We start from the raw sequence: 19,179 nt of genomic DNA, 5'->3' as shown, positions 1-19,179 counted from the left end.
TTTGACCTTTTGATGATTTGATCTTTTCCACGACCACAGGATGTGTCTTTTGACATGGTTGTTTAAGAAATGAGAAGCTACTCATTGCATCAGTTGGGGTTAAATAACTTGTTGCCACCTGAAAGATAATCACCCATGCAGTTATTATCCGATAAGAGGCTTGTACCTATTTGTTTAGTTAAATCCAGGTGGCGACTTTTTTTTTTTTTGGAGAGACAAAACCACAAACATGTCCTAACTTTTCTCTACCTTGCTGCACAAGCTATATGCTATGTACACAGCAAATCTGATATTTCATTAAAGTCTAGTCCTAACAGCTTCACTGTGTTCTGACCGAGCAGGTCATATCAATCACAATCTCATTTAACAGAAGCCATTTTCAATAGCTTCTGCAAGTCAAAGCAGATCAAGCCCAAAAAGCCGTGCTAAATACAGCGACGTGCCGATATGATTAGACACACACTGACAAATTGCCTTCTCTTATTTCCTTTCACTCCGACTGATAAGATAATTGGTTTAAGCTGCTCTCTTTTATCTTGTGTTCGAGCATGAAAAGTTTCAGCGCATTAAAATATGTGGAGAAGTTTTGTTTTTTTCTTGTTAGCCCAAAGCCGGCTGCTTTGACCTGCCTGAACACTTTCTAAAGATTTGAGCTTTAAGCTTTCGTGATGAGGGCAGCAGGTCCCTGTGGCTTTTATGAGATGATTGAAATGTGAGTTTTGGTCAGAAGTTACAAGCAGGTGCTGTGGATTAAATACTGGAAAAAATTATTTCAACTACAGCAGCAGTCGATGAACTTGTGACCAATGCAGTGTTTGTTGTAATAGAGGAAAGTGTTGCTTAGAGCAGCAGTTTGGCTTATTTGGATGTAATAGTTTCTGAACAACACTGGAGCTCAGTGACAAAGAGGAATTTAGCTTTGGCCACACACACTTCACTTTGTAAGACAGTTAATTGTTTTGTTTTTTTATTTTTATTTTGAGTATTGTCTCCTTACCACATGACCCCTGGGGCCCTAACTTCATTCATATAATGTCAGTTACAATTGTCTTATTATTGACTCAAGACCATAGACAGGATAAATATGGACGACAGAACAGCTCCTCAACAGTGAAGCCAAAGCAAGTAGAGCTTCCCCTTGTGACTGGCTGTAGTATAGGTCATAAGCTCCACCTCCTCCATGTTAGTGGATGGGAATTGGGCCAAACTAAAACATGAAAGTACAAGTCAAATACATTTTTTTCTCATGGATGGTTTCTGTCATTTTACGTAGTTAATATAACACTGATGCATGTTCAAGTGTCCGTTTTTCTGAGAAGTTTTGTTTTAGTTAGTTATTTGATGCTAGAAACAAAATGTGATATTATGATCACTACAAGTTGCCATGCCAACTACTCCGTGATGATGTCCTGTAGGGCCGCGAGAGTTGGAAATAAATAAATAGGGACATGGTATAATCCGACATTGTAACTGGTGGAGGTAGAGTAGAGCGCATTGTTAATTAAATGAAAATACAAGTGAGTCTGGTGTAAGTGTGGGCAGGTCATCGCTAATGCAGCTCCGTGTGTCTCCACTCTCAGACCATACTGTGCAGACCCTGGCTCCAAACTCGCAAGATGGCTGGCCAATGCAAGGAAGTGGGGACGCATTGTCCATATTTATATACAGTCTATGCTCAAGACGCCTCACAGTACCCAGGGCCTGACATTACCAGAGCAAACAGTAAGGTGACAGTAGCTAGGCAACTTTGTGCAGAACCCTATAATGTATAACTTATATGTTGGTACCTATGTGCTTGAGGCTGGCCAGGTAGAGAGACAGAAAACTGGGGAAGAGAAAAGGGAAGAGGAGGGGAAGAGCAGCAGGAAAAGGCAGATAAATAATACACGCAGCATGGAAACATGATACAAACACAGTACATGTTACTAGGCAATGCATGTTGCATAAAAATAATGGATAAAGCCAATATTCAAAGTATTAACTGGGGAAAAGCTTAGTGGGTACACAATGGGCTCAGAAATGTACTGTTATGATAAAAAAAGAAGCACAGAACCTGAAAACGAAGTCATTGACAACAAGTAGTTCTACTGCAGGTGAGTTCGCTGGAATAATGTAAGGATGGATAACTATAAGCAATGAAACCCAGGTCATGTTGATGGGACCATATCCACAAAACAGAAACATGCTGTTTCCCAGGTCAGAAATATGTATTCGTTTAGCATTAGCACACATTATGTCTTATGGACTTGGCTGATTTGACACATAAAGCCATGACAACTGCTTAGTGTGTGAAAATAGCCACACTCCCCTGGGGGTCCTGCACTAAGATTGACAAAATTCACCCTATTTATGTTATCAAGGTCATTCAATTATATCAGCAGGGTGGGAGGCAGCATATTTATAGCTTTCGAGCTTGCAGCATTGAGTTTGAAAGACGTGGGTGCTTATCCACAGCATTTTGGATTCACACAAAAGGATTCAATATTAGCGTTTTGAGAGGAAATGTGCATTATGAGACATGTAGCATCTGGAATGTTACGCCATGGGGATTCTCAGTCTCTGCTTTTTGACTGTCAAGTTTCGTTTTAAACCTGTCTCTTGTGTATCCTCCAACTTTAATTAAATTGCTGGCACACGCTGAGCTTTAACAATACACAGTAGCTAAGGCCCATAAATGACTACAATGTATGAACTGTAAATACATTTTTAATGTATTCCTTCATTTGAAACAGTGCATATTTGTGTGTACTGCAACGCTTGCCTAAGCCTACATTGTTACGTTGTTGAGTTTAATTTTTGACATCTATTTCACCTCGTCTGCATGGTTACTGTGTGTGCTGTAAAAAATAGTACCAAGCTCCTTTAGGGTTGGTTAGGCTTCTCTAACTTTAGCTTCAATGGCAGGTATTATTAATATGTATGATGCTTCAGATTCCTAATCAAATCAGGGTGCTTAACAGCTTGGGATAGGGTGATGCATAATGGGTTTGCACCCAGTTTACTCCGAGACAAAGGCTTCGCGTAAATATTAACTGAATATGCAATTGGTGTCATGCTGCAACAGACGTTCTTTTGTTAAGCACAAAGAATAGAACTTATTTTGTGTCAGCTTTTGGATCCTCAGTATGTACCTCTTTCATTACTTTAACAGCACCCCATTAAAACTAAATCTGAGTTCATAAAAAATGGGGAAACAGTCAATAGTAATGGTGCAGTAACTCCATTTTGCAACAGATGCCTTTCTCAAATCCATGAAAATGCAATGCAATGTATTTTACCACATTCAGTAAGAGAGTGTAATGATTATTCACAAACCTAATTAGCATCAATAATCATTTCGGTTTGGGATAAAACTGAAATTGAACTGAAATGCCTAGCAGCTGGAAAAGAAATCACTCAGATAACAATAAGCAGGCGGCATAGGTACACAAGGGGCATCTAGTGAAAATGTCAGTGCTTACTGTATGTGCTTTGCCATTTGCCCAGCCCCAGTGCATCTACAAGCACACACACACGTGCCATCTCTCTTTCACCCTCCGATTTTGGCAGGAACGTCTGCACCTAATGAGACATTAGGTGGCGATGCGGCTGATAGTAAATTATCTGCTACATTTGCTGGGAAGCGTCAGGTGTTGTTGTCCCCCCAATAAGCAGATGACGTTTGCTCAGTCTTAGTTAATATGTCAACACATTTTTCAAAGGTCATATCTCACCTTTGAGGCACAAAGTGAAATCTAAACCATTTTTGTGTGGCTTTAGGGAAAAGGGTTTTCACTGTGGAAGCAATATACATTATAAATGACTTAAGCATGGCCATCATAGCAAATAACCTGTTGTATTTCACGAGGTCTTTTTTCACCGCAGTGAAAACAAGAATTCTTCTTCTGTAATTAAACGACATCCGACCATCAGATTTCATTTCATGAGGTCTTGGTCACGGTGGCAGCAGGTTAAGTGAGGTCCATACCTCTTGCCAGGCACGTTGCACAGCTCTTCCCAGCTAATACTGAGGCACGGCCAGACGTTATGAGACACACCAATTCCCGGTTACACATGCCAGAATAATCTCCACAAAGAGGCATAGAGGAAGCATCCTAATCAGATGTCTAGATCACCCCAATTGACTCCTTTCAATCTAAAGGCACCAAGGCTCTATTTCAAGCTCCTTCTGGCTCCTAAAGCTCGCTGTTTTAGCCCACTCTGACTGCAGCAAGACATGTGTCTCCACTGTGTCCCCAGAGACTCATAAAGCTGAGTGCCAGATCAGGCAGTTTGACGCCAAATTTATTCTTGTTTGAATTTTATTTTGCGGGCAAAAAGAGTTAGGGAGGTGAATAAAAGTTGAGGAGGGTGGCGGTTGATTGCTGCAGTTCGTTGGATGATGGTTCAGTTCTTTTATGAAAGGGTTGTGAAAGCAATCTGGGTGGTTAGAGAACTACACAATACATTGATCTCATATCGTGGGCCGTTTTATATGGGTTTGGGTGGTTTTTGAGCAGCCTTTTTGCTGGAAACCATCAGCTGTATCTGGCAACACTGACTGTGCTGTTGTGTGAGCTGATGAAGAGCTGCACTGATAACAGCCACCTCACATCTAATTTGTAATCAGCGGATTTACCTTTTCCCTGCTGCAATGTGGACAAAACACTTGATCGGCAAGGGCATGTTGGTCAATCAGAGTCAGACGTTATACAAATTAGAAACTGGAATGTGTGCGAGAGGAAACCGGCATAAATTTTAATTTTGAATGGTTTGCAAGTAAAAAATAAGATGAAACAATTGTGTGGAATTGTTTAACACAAAAAAATCAAACAGTTTTAACTATAATTTACCTTAAAAATTAGTCAAACCTGTATATGTTTGACACCTATATTTGAGTTTAGGAACCTTTAATAAACATTAGTCACAGTTTGTAAAGTATTTATCTATGCTTAATGACCAGGTTCCTAGTCATTAATAATAATTTTGGGCACTCAAACTTGTCAGGCAGCAGTTCAGTGATAAATACATGTTAATTTGTATTGTTTACCCATACATCACTTTCGTGCGCATACATGTTGATATGGTTAATAAGTCATTAAGAAAGATTTTTAATCATCGTACCTGCAGCTATAAGTGTTCAGTTGAACTCATCAGCCGTACATCCAGTTTAAGGGATCAAACTATCCAGCCAATCAAATGGATGTTTCAAAACTGGGATTGTTCTTATTAATGCTTATGAATAATGTATGAGTGTAAATTTGCTATTAGCTATTAAGAAAGGCCAAGCATTATTCCACCGTATACAATTTAACTGTCAGCTGTGTCCTGCAGATTTCTCACTTACTTGTTTTCCATCACTGTTAACACATTTTTAAGTTTTGCAGAACTGAAGGGGTGGGGGGTGGGGGGGCTATCTCTGCCAGTCTTTGTGGACTCAACAATTTTGCTACATGCCAACAAGTCCCTCTCTCGTCAGTAGACTGCGACACAAGCAAAGCCCTGGGTAGCTGGGTTTCTGCCAAGCATGCAACATGAGTGTCATTTTTACAATGTGGCTTGACATCACAGTCCCACCGCAACACTGCAATTTGTGTGATAAAGGCAGCCCGAGCCGCTCTGAAAGGAAAAAGGGCACATGAACAATAAGGACCCTGCTCTGCTTGTTCATCTCAGCTTGAAAGTTTATTAAATTTAGTTTAAACACCCCGGGAAGGTGGCAGGTTTCTTTCAATCCCCTATAATGAAGTGGATAAACAATTTCAGCCAAAATGCGAGGCGATTTTGGTCAGGCTCAAGTCTCCCAGCAGGTTGTCGAAGGATGCATTTTTCTGTCTGCTTCCTGCTGAGTCACGGGAACAAGGCTTTCTGAGTATAGTGGCACACCAGGTGGTTTATTAGACTTGAGCTCTTAACAGATGCATAAAGACAGTAGAGGAAGGGGTGATGAAGAGAGAAAAAATAAGAACTATACCAGAAGGTGTTAAGTTTCCTTAATCTAATCTAGTAGGTACATGTAGATGATAAAATGTAGAGGACCAAGAACAGAGCCTTGGGGAATGTTTTTTTAATTGGCAACTGACACAGTAATCCCTGTAGTTCAAAAATAATAACGAGAATAGCACAGTGCTTGAAAGCCTGTGAGTTTTCTAGTCTGACTCTTTGTTTGCCCATGTTGACTGCAGCACTGAGATCCAATTATACAAGGACCATCTGTAATTAAATATGTGTCTCAGATGTGCGTGTTTAGAAATTCTTCGATTTAAAATGTCCAAACTGATGTTTCTGTCCAAGAAAGTGTTTTATAATTCAGCCATGGCTAACACTTTCTTTAGGTAAGGGAACAAGTGTTGTTTCAAGGAAAACGTTCATTAATTCACCTCTTGGTTCGCACAGCCTTACTTTCCATCTTGCTACATAAAGGAAAAGCTTCTTCCGGCACTGGCACTGAAACTCGCCACTGGACGTAATTCCTGAGCTGTGGATTCATCCAACACCAAACAAAAGACACCAGACCTGCGCCAACTTTGCCGGTGAATCTCTCTCTTCTCTCGCCTCTTTCTTTGTTACAAAACCTGCAGTTTAATACATGACCAACTCTGTGTGAGTGTTGCAAGGATGACACATTTATCTACATCCTGTTTTATATCAATAATGTGTAGCACAAAAGGGTCCACACAAAGCAGAAAGATTTACGCCGAAAAAAAATTGAACTTTTAAAAAACTGCAGGTCCAAGCATTAAACACACCTTTAAGGTTATTGATCTTAGTGCTAAGAGTGTTTTTGGAAGACAGAGTCCAGATCAATTTTAATGACGACTGAGACCTACTCTGGTCATAAAACCACCGATTCACAACTTACAAGTGAAACAAAATACTGAATCACATTCAGTTTCAGTGTTTAACTACCTTCCAAGTGCCTCCAAAAAAAAAAAAAAAAAAAAGGGGAAGGGAAAGGGATAGACTTTGAGCTGGTCACTTAGGGAATCTGTTTCAGATCCTCTCATATCAGAGGAGGTCTCTGGCTGTTGAAGACACCACTGTATCAAAAGCAACCTTCATGTCGAGTTTTCACCCGTAGTCGATGGGTAGGAACACTTCGTATCGACGTTACTTCAGAACAGATAAGCAGCTACTGTTTCATACTGTATTTTCTCATTAGCATTCTATGCACACGGTGTTTGTTGCCTCTCTCATCAATATGAGGTGTGGGTAACATGTCTGGCACAGACCCAACTCTCTATAGCAGCAAAGCTGGCAGAGAAATCGGAATATTGACTCTCTATAATTTACATCATGGAGTTTCGTGCCAACCATGATTGCATGCTAAACATCAATAAATAAGTAAAGATGTCAGCAAACAAATACAATACGTGGCCAGCCAGCCAGACTGACAGCACAGACACGACGGATAGTCTATAGGGATTTGGCTGAAGCACATGCAGGGAGTTTTGTGTGTGCAAAATTATCTTTCTTTTGGCAGCTGTCAGAATGACATTCATCCGACCTGATTTCACTTTTATCAGCTTCATTTTGTGCATTTGAAAAAACGATGGAAGTCAATGCACGCTTTTTTTTGCTTTTTTTTTTTGGAGTGCAGCTTCACCTACAGTGGCAGAAACAACAGTTGCAGGAGATGACTTAGGCATGGTAGGGATTGCGTCGTGACGAGCTCTCCAGCACATAGGATGGTTTTCCATTTATAGAGTAGACTCCCTGTCACTGAAATTCCCCGGCGTGAATGGTAACTTTTTAAATCTAGCACAGTTTCAAAAGCCAGAGGCAGTATAGTTCGACATACATTGTCCAACTAGTGTGGCTTAAAGTAAGAGCAACAGCTGTTATTCTTGGCAACATAGTAACAGTCCACATTTCCTTTCTATTGTTGGTTGTTATCACACATTCTGTATTGTGATGACAGCTTACCTTTAGCCATCTGGTACTTCGGTTTGAAAGAGTCTAAAAACAGTGCAGGATTTTTATTGCAGGAAGCACAAGTACCAGTGAAAATGGATTATGTGTATTCAGTGTTGTGAACTTGCTCACCCTTTTGGAAAATGATTAACTGACATATCTATACCCAACTAATGGACAAGACTGTGAGAGCTGTTGATTGAGAGTTGAGAGTTGCAGATGAATATTTGAAGGAGGAATCAATACAGATTCTTGTGGAAAGAAAATCTTCATTTTCTTATAAACTGTACCTGCTGGGCCTAAAGGAGAAAACTAATCTGAGAAACAAACCAGCTAATTTGCAGAGACATGTCGAATTGAAGCATCCCAGCAGTGTTGGAAAATATCTGCGAGTGAATGATGATCACAAGAAGTCTTTAACAAAGGGTGAGATCATGAGCCAACTGTTTTGGCTTTTATCTCTGTCTGTGATTTCATAGTAAATAGCATTTAGTTTGGAAAGTAGTTAAGAGGAAGTTCCACTAACAAATAAATATCTCAGAGCAACTCAAACTCATACAACATTTGAGCATGAAATGGTTAACGGTTTTGAGGACAGGGAACAAACCTCCAGGGTGACTGAATGAAGCCAACACGGAAGTGCCACAAACGGCATGACCACTTGCGATACTAGCGAGTATCCCCATAGACCTCCATGTTAAAATGTGCAACCATACGAAAGAAGAATGTGTGAACGCCTGGTTTAAAAAAAAAAGCAAAAGCTAAAAGTTTGCCCTAAATTCTGAACAAAGAATTCAGATTCAAACATTTCAGAGTACAACGTTCATAACACGTTGTACATGAACAATGTTATAGTTATAAATTTAGGGGACAGCTGCTTTGAGTGGCAGGTGGGCGCCCTCACAGGTGGCGAGCCGCCTGCCTAAGGGTCACACACTCCACCTCTTTGCCCATATTTGAATAAGCTGAGTGTGTGGAAGAGTCAAGCACTACAAAGAGGGGCAACGATGACCTTAAAAACTGCTCTTCCGATTCCTATGGGCGATGCTCTGGAAGGTTTACTTTCAGTCTTTATATATACAGCCCATGCAACGAACTTTGTTTGTGAACTATAGCACAAGCAGGTTTGATCTTGTGAAGTAAAATCATCTTCATCTTGTGAAGTGTGAACACGCCCAATGCTGTTAAGTTTGGAACCACGCCAGAAGGTTTGTGTGGATTTTCTAAAGCTGAATGCTAATGTTAACACGTTAACATGAACCCATGACTAAGAGATGAGATCCTTAGCTTATCCCACAGTGCGGAAATTTGCAGCACACATGAGAGCATAAAGATATGTAAACGTGAGTTATTGCACAGATTTTATGTCTAACAGGTATAAAATTTAATATGTTCACTAACATATAGTTGCCATGTTATTTTTAATTAGTGCTAAATAGGATACAGGATGTTCTTCCTGATGAGGCTAAGATCTTGTAACATCTGCAAGAAGCTACTGGGGATTTTCTACCAGTCTGTGGTCGTCAGCGTTCTGACCTACGCTGTGGTGTGCTGGGGCGGGAGCACCTCAAAGGCAGACCTCTCCAGGTTGGACGGGCCGGCTCGGTGGTTGGCACGAGGCTGGACCCGCTGGCGACCATAGTAGAGAGGAGAACGCTGAACAAACTTCTGGGTATCCTGGACAATGCCATCTATCTATCTATCTATCTATCTATCTAGCTATCTAGCTATCTATCTATCTATCTAAACACAAAATAGAATGTCAGTAATATTTTAGGCAAAATACTACCTTTTCATCCAGTGCTACTGCTGTTGGTCAAATGCCACCAGATCTGAAAGCAAGTCGAATGATTTCCTCTGAGGTATATTTCAAAAGAAACATTCTGTGAAGTTAACCATTCATAAGATGTGGACCAAGGCAATGGATAAAGCAGTCAGTGTTTATGGTAGGGTTAGGAAATAGACGGTCCAACAGATTAAGAACAGAAGAAGAAGCAAAGATAAGGTACAGTTGAAGAACAAGCGATTAAAGGTCAGGTGTGGAAACGGCCAGATGTTTAGGTTAATGTTTGGAGACAGGAACTTTGGAGTTAGAAAATTAACTATTAAGCTGAGTTTAAAGATATCTTTTCCATGAGTAAGGAATTCTGTATGTTTTCCATATGGTGGAGCGATGACCTCTTTATCTGATGTTACGCATTTAGACAAACATGTTGGGTATAAAAGGAGACGACCGGAGGAGATCGGGAGAGTCTCAATAAGGCAGAAGGGCTCTCCAAGCAATCCTGGATGCTTGTACTTAGATGCTGAACTTCTTTGTAATAAACCTTTTTATATACAATGAAGACGGTGTCAGCGGAGATTTTTTCCTTCATCATCTTTACATCATCACCGACAAATAAACAACACCTCTAATAGGAAGGCTTCAGGGAAAGACTTCCCAAATATGGGTTCTATTGGAAAACCATTATCAGCAGTTCTTTATATTTTGTCCGGTCTCTCTACATGTCAAGTAGAACAGACAAGAATACAGCTACGAAATACTACTAAATTTATTTAAACATTAGTGGCAGCGATACCACTTTCATGCTCTATTTCATGCTTCTCAGCGGCTGAGCAAAAGCTACTCAACCCGGACAAGATTTCCCTGACTAAAAGCTGTTCTTAGCTAGTGAAGTGCGGCATGAGAGGTTCACACTGCAACCTCCGAGGCCTTTCCCTCCAGCATCAAAATCACACACTTGTAGCTACTGGATTTTTCATAAAGGACACCGCCATTGTGACTCCTCTATCCTCGACCCATTTAGTTTGTTCATGAGTTATTTACTGACAGTGTCAACCCCCTTTGAAGCTTCCTCTCCCCAGGCATGCACACACGGACACACACACAGGAAACCCTGGTGCACATTTGCCTTCTTTTTACAGCCACAAAAATAGAATGTGCATTTAATTATTTAGAATTGAAAGCACATGTATTGGTTTTTATGCACATAATTTTGTTGCAGAAAAGGACAGTAGTGGCATCTGTGGTGTCTGATCAATGAGAGGCAATGTGATGTACAGCATGCCAATTGTAAGATCCAAAATACAAGTTAAATGTATGTTTTTCTATCTTGTTCCATTCATACTTGCCTCCACCCTTTCCCAAATAGTTTTACAGCAATTCTTACGCACTTTAAAAATCAAACCACCATAGAGCTGATTACAGCCATTTTGGCCCAATCCATATCCCAACTGCACACACTCTAATCTGGTAAGCATTAGACACTCACAACACGATGGGAAATAACAGCCATCTGCGTCCGCCCAATTCTCCAAGCCGGCTATGAGCCTGGTGAATTTGGTGGCAGGAACCAAAGCGGCTGACGGTGTTTTCTCGTGACAGATGAATAGGTGTTTGTGTACGCATTGTGTGTTAGTTAACTTTATCAGTAACTCCTTTTGGGTTTTGCATCAATGATTGTCTCTTCCAGTGTGTAAGCCCCTTAAAAATCCTAAACCTTCATATTTCTCCAATGACACGGTCAAGCTTACATGTTGTGTTGCCACCTAAAGTCAGAGGAGACAGTTGGGGCTCTGCATATCATTGTCTGTCATATCTAGCCTTTACCAGTGCTTTGAGTTTCTCCAATCAGAATCCCTGAATTCGTGTACCGCAAACATGAGTGCCCGGTGTCACCTACGACGATGGCTTCATCAGAGACCAGCAGACATATTTGACTGTAATATGACTCCTGATCACCCGATTACTAAACTTGTTCAGTCCTATTTCCTTCAGCTACGAATTATTGCAAAAAATCTGCTGACCATAAATTATTAATCCACACTTTCATCTTCTCCCTTGAAGATTACCGCAACTCCCTGTCCACCTGTCTCAGTCAGGCCGCCCCAACACCTCCTACAGTTGAGAATACAGCTGCCAGATTACTTAGCAGAGCTAGTTGCCTTGTCCACATCACCCCAGCTCTTGCATGTCTCCACCGGCTCCTAATAAAACTCTCAAATCCTTTTGATCACCTTTAAGGCATTACACAACCTTGCCGCCAGTTGCATCTCTGATGTTTTAACCCTGCACTCTACGCCCACTCTGATCTTCTTACCGTGGCTTTCTTTCCATACCCCTTTTTAATCAGCAAACTAAAGGTGATCGTGCCTTTGCTGTGTTGGCCCCGACTTTGTGGGATCAATTTCCTAATAATTACAACAAGACTACTGTTTCCATCGTTGGTTTACTGTTTTAATCCTACTCACTTATACAAACAGGCCTTTTCTTAGACTAACATTCTAATATTGTACCTGGTTCATTATGTTTGCCTGCTAATAGAGTCGCTTGAGTTGTGGATTTATGATATGTTTTATTGCCTTGTGCTATTCTTTTATGTTTTGTTCGTGCTTTGTTTCTCTTTTATTGCATTTTATTAGATTTCTGGGGATTTTATGTAAAGCAGTTTGTAACTTTTTATTTTGAAAGTGCTGTATAAAAAAAATGAAAAAATAAAGTAAGTTAAAGCTACTCAACCACACTGGCTGTCAAAAGATGGCCCAAGGTGTGTTTAAAATAACTCAGTCCTACTGTCCATGTCATTTAAATAACTGAATTCTGTGAACATTACGCAGTATATACAATACTACTTTCAAAAAGTACACAGTGGAATGAAAACCGTTGTTTCCACGGCTTGACCGCAGAAAATTACAGTTCATTGCAGTGATTGTCGGTGTAAAATGAGCTTGATTGCCAAGAGTCCAAAATCTGGGTTTACTGCTCAGAACACTGGCAACATCTAAGAATAGAGCCTCATATTGACTGACTCATTTCGAGATGCACTGGAACATAACCAGAATGCTCAATTTTCCTTCCTATTTGCTCTAGGTTTTATATTTTATCACATCAATTTATGAAACTCAGCCAAACAATAGGTCCATATATGTCCAAGATAATGTGACTATGAGAGAAGTCACAAGAATAGAGTGGTGATGGGAGCTGCTCTACCAGGTGTAGAGTTTCTACCTCCAGTGTGGCCATTCCTACGCTGATACTGAAACACCCCACTGTGCATTACCTCCATCTTATCTGACTCTGCTCTTCTAATCAAACCATATAGACTGAATAAAAAAAGAATAAACAGCATCCAACTTTTGACTAGCTTCCTGGATGGGCCATCGTTACTCCTGCATCTCCCTCCGTGTAAAACATCCCCACGTTGGGTAAATTGACACTCCACATGTAGCTCCGAGCAAGAGTGTTCGTCTATTCAAAGCTCTGTCAGGGTTCCCACTGGCATCCTCGGAGTGTCACAGTCTCTTTGCATCAAGCTCAAAGGCGACTGGAGGCACCCTGGGAAGTGCAGCAGAATGTTTATGTCAGTGCCTTAAAGTAATCCATGCAGCTGAGTTTGCTTGCTGGCTGCCTCACTGCACTGGAAATCCTCCAGCCTGCACACTTTATACATATGAATGTGGTAGTGGCAGTAACTTGACCCTTTCCCATCTGCCCTTTTATTATGCCAATATCTCCCTTTCAATATATCATCCGCCCTAACCCACTCTCAAAGACTGATGTTATGTCAGATTATATCTTTTATGTTGTTAACTAGACATCGTGCTAAATATCTGAATGACTCAGCTGACTACAGCTGAAAACTATCCCTGGCAGCCAAGTTATATTTGTTATTTTCTCTCAATTTTGAGAGACCCAAGGTCAGTCATGAACCCAGTTTCTGTAGATCTGAAGTGCTGCTGCGTAGGGATTTGTGTTATAATTTAGGACTTTAAAGCGGACTAGAAGAAAGTTAAAATTAGATTCTAATTTTACCGTTGAATAATTAATAGATGAAAGCTATGAGGAAACTGCTACCATATTTTCTAATTTAATACCTGGCAAATTTTGCACGTCCGTTGTTTGGGTGGTGACTAGTTGGCTAATAGTCTGCAAAGATGGGAGTTTGGATTTTACAGCAAATGGAAATATGGATTGTTGCTACAAAGTTTGTTCAAATATCTGAATGGAAATTAAATTCCAGATATGAGCAGGTTCTTAAAGAATCTCAAAATAACATAAAGATTTAAGGTTGACACACTGTAGTTTTCCACCACATCATTTCTCAATTTATTGTCAGTGCAGCCAGTGGCTTACTGCAAATCAAACATACCATAATTATAGCTAATATTCATTTGGCTTTGTTTTAGCTTTTTCTTCTTTTCTTTTTTTTTTTTGACTCAGTAAGAACTGGAAGCATTTTATAGGCCGGTTGTATACCTAAATCTACGTAAATCTATTCACACTCTACCAGAATAAAATCACAAGGACAAAAAGCATGTCCACACAACACCATTTAGATGCAGCATGGCCACATGTAAAGATTGGGGTAAGGGCTAGGCAAGTAGTTATGGTTGAGGCTACAGTTGGGATCTGTGAATAAGTCATTGTAATGTAAGTTTGAAATGATGGAAACACAAATGTGTGTGTCTGTGTGCAATCAACTATGGTACTTTATGAGGCCAAATCTGTGTTTTAAAGTCTTGTCTTGGTGGCATTTGAAAGAAGTGAGGATATGTTGGGAACGTGAAGACAATTTGAGTAATGCATGACATTTTAGAAAAGTAAAGACACTGAGGACGTTTTGAAAATTTGAAGACTTTGTGGGAAAGAGAGGGATTTTTGGGAAACACACATTTTAATACGCCGATCAGCCACAAAATTATGGCCAATGACAGGAGAAGTAAATAACTCTGACCATCTTGTGACAGTCCAATGTTCTGCTGGGAAACTTTTGGAGCTGGCATTGGCATGTGGATGTTACTTAGACATGTAGCACCCACCTAGACCAGACCAGGCACCCCCACCCCATAGCAATGACACTCCTTGATGGCAGCAGCCATCCCCAGCAGGATGCAGCCTGACACAGGCACACACACAAATGGTTTAGGAATAACTCAAGAAACATGAAGAACAGCACAAGGTGTTGACCTGGCCTCCAAATAGATCCTCCACTAGATGCCAAACTGATCAAGTATCTGTGGGATGCACTGGAACAAGTCTGATCCACTCCCCTCAACAAATAGGACCCAAAGGCCCCCTCGAACAACACTCCATTCCCTGCAGAGTCACAATTGTTTTGGAGACCTACACATTACACATTAGGCAGGTGGCCAAAATTTTATGCCATGAGCTGAATGACTCAACAAGCTCAACAACCAAACAACAAGACAAATAAAAAATGAATGCATATATTCCCAAGAAAAATAATATAATGGAAAAATAAGTGTTTGCTACCCACTTTATAATGTCTTAAATAGTTCTGTTTTTTGTCAGACAGTCCATTGCAATATCATCACCACCTTGCAGTATTGCTGCTTGACTCAGTCTGGACTGGAAGTACTTTATGGGCTACAATTGTACATTCTGGACATGAGTCTATTATGTCGTCCCAGGGGTATTATGACCCCTCACGGCCAATTTAAAAGAGGCACTTCTGCTGCAGGAACCATAGCCAAAAGGTCCATGCTAATTTCAGCTGTGAGCGAGCAAATGCTGATGACACAGTGTATTTATTCCAAACCTCTCTGCCCTATTGGCCTCCACATCAGCATGCAAATGAAGGGTGGAGGATTGTGGATGTTGACGGGGTGCCCGGTAAATATTTAAATTACGGAAGCATGAAGGCATAATCAGACCTAAATTATGATGGGAGTGTGGGGATGCGGGGCAGGGGTGGAAATTACAGCAACAATTCACAAAACAGTCACACATACACTCTCTTTGTGATCCACAAAATCAATATGTACTCTGCTGCCCACTCACATTGAACTGAATTCGGAATAAGGGCAGCTTCGACACTGACAAAGTAAGGTAATTAAGTGTTTTCCTCATGGGGTAATTTTGTACAGATTTTTACTGTGACAAGATGTAGGGAACGAGCTGAAAGAGGCTGACATTTTGCACCGACAGCAGATTTTCGTTTCAATACAATTTGACTATTGGATTTAGAGGTGGGAGACTGGTTCTGACATGCGACCTGTAAAATATGCCACCTTTTGCTTCGTATTTGTTTCCACTCTCTCTGACTCTTTCTAGCCTTTTGCATTTCTTTCCGGTCCATTGGGAAATTCTTCGAGGGACCAACGGAAAGAAGAAAAATCCACACATTTTAGCTGAGTAAATTTGTATAATTGAAATGAATACTGAACACTAAGGAAATTGCACAGAAGCACGTCAATGTGTCGCCGGTAGCAGCTTGTAGATACAATTATGGCACAGAAGACAGCTCCTCAATACATTCTGTGGGCAAAATGGCTAACCCTGCTAATTGTGCTGAACAAACTCGAAACAGCCAATTCCCAAAGGGCAGCCACATATTACGCCACTAATTACGGTCTCACTACATATATATTCTCTCAACGTGAAAACCAATGATGAGACTTTCTCGAAGATTTTTATTATGTACTTATAAAACATCGATTCCTGAACGTTTAAAGAGATTACAGACTGACTTTGTTTTCCCTTGTGTAATTTATTTCACATACAAACACTTTTTTATTTATCACAAGGTGTACAATTTGAATTGACGAGGGAATAAAGTGTAGTGTTCAAGTAAAGCTAATGATTTGTCATTCGCAGGACAGTCAGGGTCACACTGTTCTATCTCTAAACTACTAAGAGTCATGACATTCAGGGTTATTGTGACGAATGGCACCTATTTTGGAGTTAAGGAGGCTTATACAACTGACAACAATACTTGGAGGTCCTGGCCCGTCACACACTGAGAAGAAAAAAAATTCTTTAAAAGCTTTTTTTTTTTTTTAAAGTAATCATGCCATGTCTCAAGTGGCTTCGCTGTGTCTAAAATCGCTAATTTCACTTCGTGCTCCAAAGATGTTGAAGGATCGTCGCAGACCTCGGGCACACGGAGGAATAGGCCGCTCTTTTTTTTTCAATTAAAACTACATTGAAAAGAATTGAGCCATGACTGCGGTCATTATAAGGTCAGCTATGGATGTGTCTGTGCAAAAAATAAAAAATAAAAATGTATTCACACAGTCCCAAAATCCAGCAACATGGACAAAAAGCAAATCCACACAACATCATTTAGGTGTATTACTTATTTTTACTAGTAATTAAGTATTACTACTTGGTTTCAGGTTAGGGCCATGTTTAGGCAAGTAGTTAATGTAATGTAAGTTAGTTTGATGTGAAGGAAACACGAGTGTGTGTGTGTGTAAGTACTCAACTATGCAAAAAAAATATGTTCCAACAAGTCTTGGCCACAGTTTGAGGAATTGAGGACATTGTGAGAAGGTGAAGACATTTGGAAAAAGTAAAGGCATTTGGGAAAGGCGGCGACATTCTATGAAAGGGAGGACATTTTGGGATTGTGGAGACATTTTCAGTAAAATAAGGACATTCTGGGAAAGTGAAGGCATTCTGGGAAAGTTAGGAGATTTTGGGAAAGTGAAGACATTTGGGGGAAAAAGTGGACTTGAAGGGAAAAGATGAGGACATTTTGGGACAGTGAGAGGTCTGCACATAGTAAGCGACACTGAATACGCTTTTCCTGATTTTGTGTCTGGCATTTGGGGGATTTTGTGTGAAATGTAGTGACAGTTATTGGATATATAGCTGTATACTTTAGTACAGACACACACAGCAGCTAAATTATATTAACTTTGATCTGCCTCTGAATTAAGTGCCATTATTGGCTCAAAGTGCACAAAAGCTGCTGCAGACTTTTATTTTAATGCCTAAAGTATAACACTACTACCTGTAATGACGATACATACTGCTAGTGAATCTTAATCACAATGCACATTGGAATCCAATATTCTTCAATACCTGCTTCCTGATGCTTTCTGATCTTTTTCATTGTCATATTTGTATAGTGAACTAACATCAGGCTTCTGAACTTCATATATCAAAAGTGAAACTACTAAACTCATACGTGAACATGCATAACTATGTCATTTTCTAGTGACAAGCATGTCATGTCCTATGTTACTTGCACAGACTGGAGTACGGAATCATTTATAATTATGCAATAATTTTACATTGATTATTACAATCTTTCCCTCCATGGTCCCCCAGGCCCTTCATCACATTTTTGTATCAGTGCACTGGCTCTTATAGCCTGCAGAATCTATCCGCTGCACAATGCTTAATGAGTCTACACAGAGGTCGGCGATGCATTCATGAATATGAAGATTCCTGGACGGGTGTGCACATTAACTGCAAGCATTAAAAGAAATGAAGTGTTTCCAGTGTGTTAAGATGAGCCTGAGGTGTCAGTCGTCTGTCACTCAGCGGATGAATTCGAATGGAACTAATGGTTATGACCGTGAGAGCTTCTGTCTGTGCCCAGTCATTGTTAAAAGTAGTTCATCAGAACAGTGTCAGGGCCTCCCAAGGTGAAAGGCAGGTGGTGAATCTGAAAGGTGAAGAGGATTTTTGAGACGATATAAGTACATAAGAAAGTTTGCAAACAGTCTGACGATCATCTGAATGTGAAGTGCGTGCACCAGCTCGGTGCGAAATACAAGCAGACAAAAGTGGTATCAGTCATTATTGCGAAAGCGTTCACAGGCATTCACAAGCCTCTCTCTGGTCTGTCGGCCTCAATCTCTTCTCTCTAAATCAGGCTATTCAGACCCATCTATTCATTCAGAATCAGGTCATCAACCATCCAGGATGAGTCCCCTCGCTCCCTCCCCACCCCCCCCTTGTCTCCCTGTGTGACAAGACTGTGGACAGGTGGGTGTGCAGGTGTGTCCATTGATCCAAAATGACAGGTGGCCTCCGTGTCTGTTGCCTGGAGACAGAGGCTTGGCAGGCTTGACAGAGGGGGCCAGCTGCACCTCAGGCAGACAAGGGACAGGCCAAACCTGGCGCCCAGGAGCCATGACTGAGGAGAGGTCAGCACTTGCAATGTATCGTGAAATTATTTCTTGATGAGAAAAGGATTCCTGAGGTTGTTTTCATTTATCATGTGGCCAAAAGATAGGGAGTAAAAAGTATATATTAAATGAAAGTCTCAAGGTAAAGTCAAAACCACAATAGCGATGGTGTGAGGTACACAATGTAGTTAAAATCAACTAATTCCTCACAAACACTAGGATTCCTCTGTTATAACCCACATTCAAAACATCTATGGTGAGCCAAAGGCAATGCAAAGTGTACGGGACGCACACATCATCTATATGCGTTCTTTCATTCTTATTAGATTGCTTTTATTTCGCGGCTGTGGATTATATGACTACAGCTCCGCTATAAGGAGCCATTGGTTTTATTGCTGTTCC

Source organism: Chelon labrosus, assembly GCF_963514085.1.
Source record: "Chelon labrosus genome assembly, chromosome: 5".
In the NCBI taxonomy this organism is placed as follows: Eukaryota; Metazoa; Chordata; class Actinopteri; order Mugiliformes; family Mugilidae; genus Chelon; species Chelon labrosus.
This window is presented reverse-complemented; position numbering follows the sequence as displayed.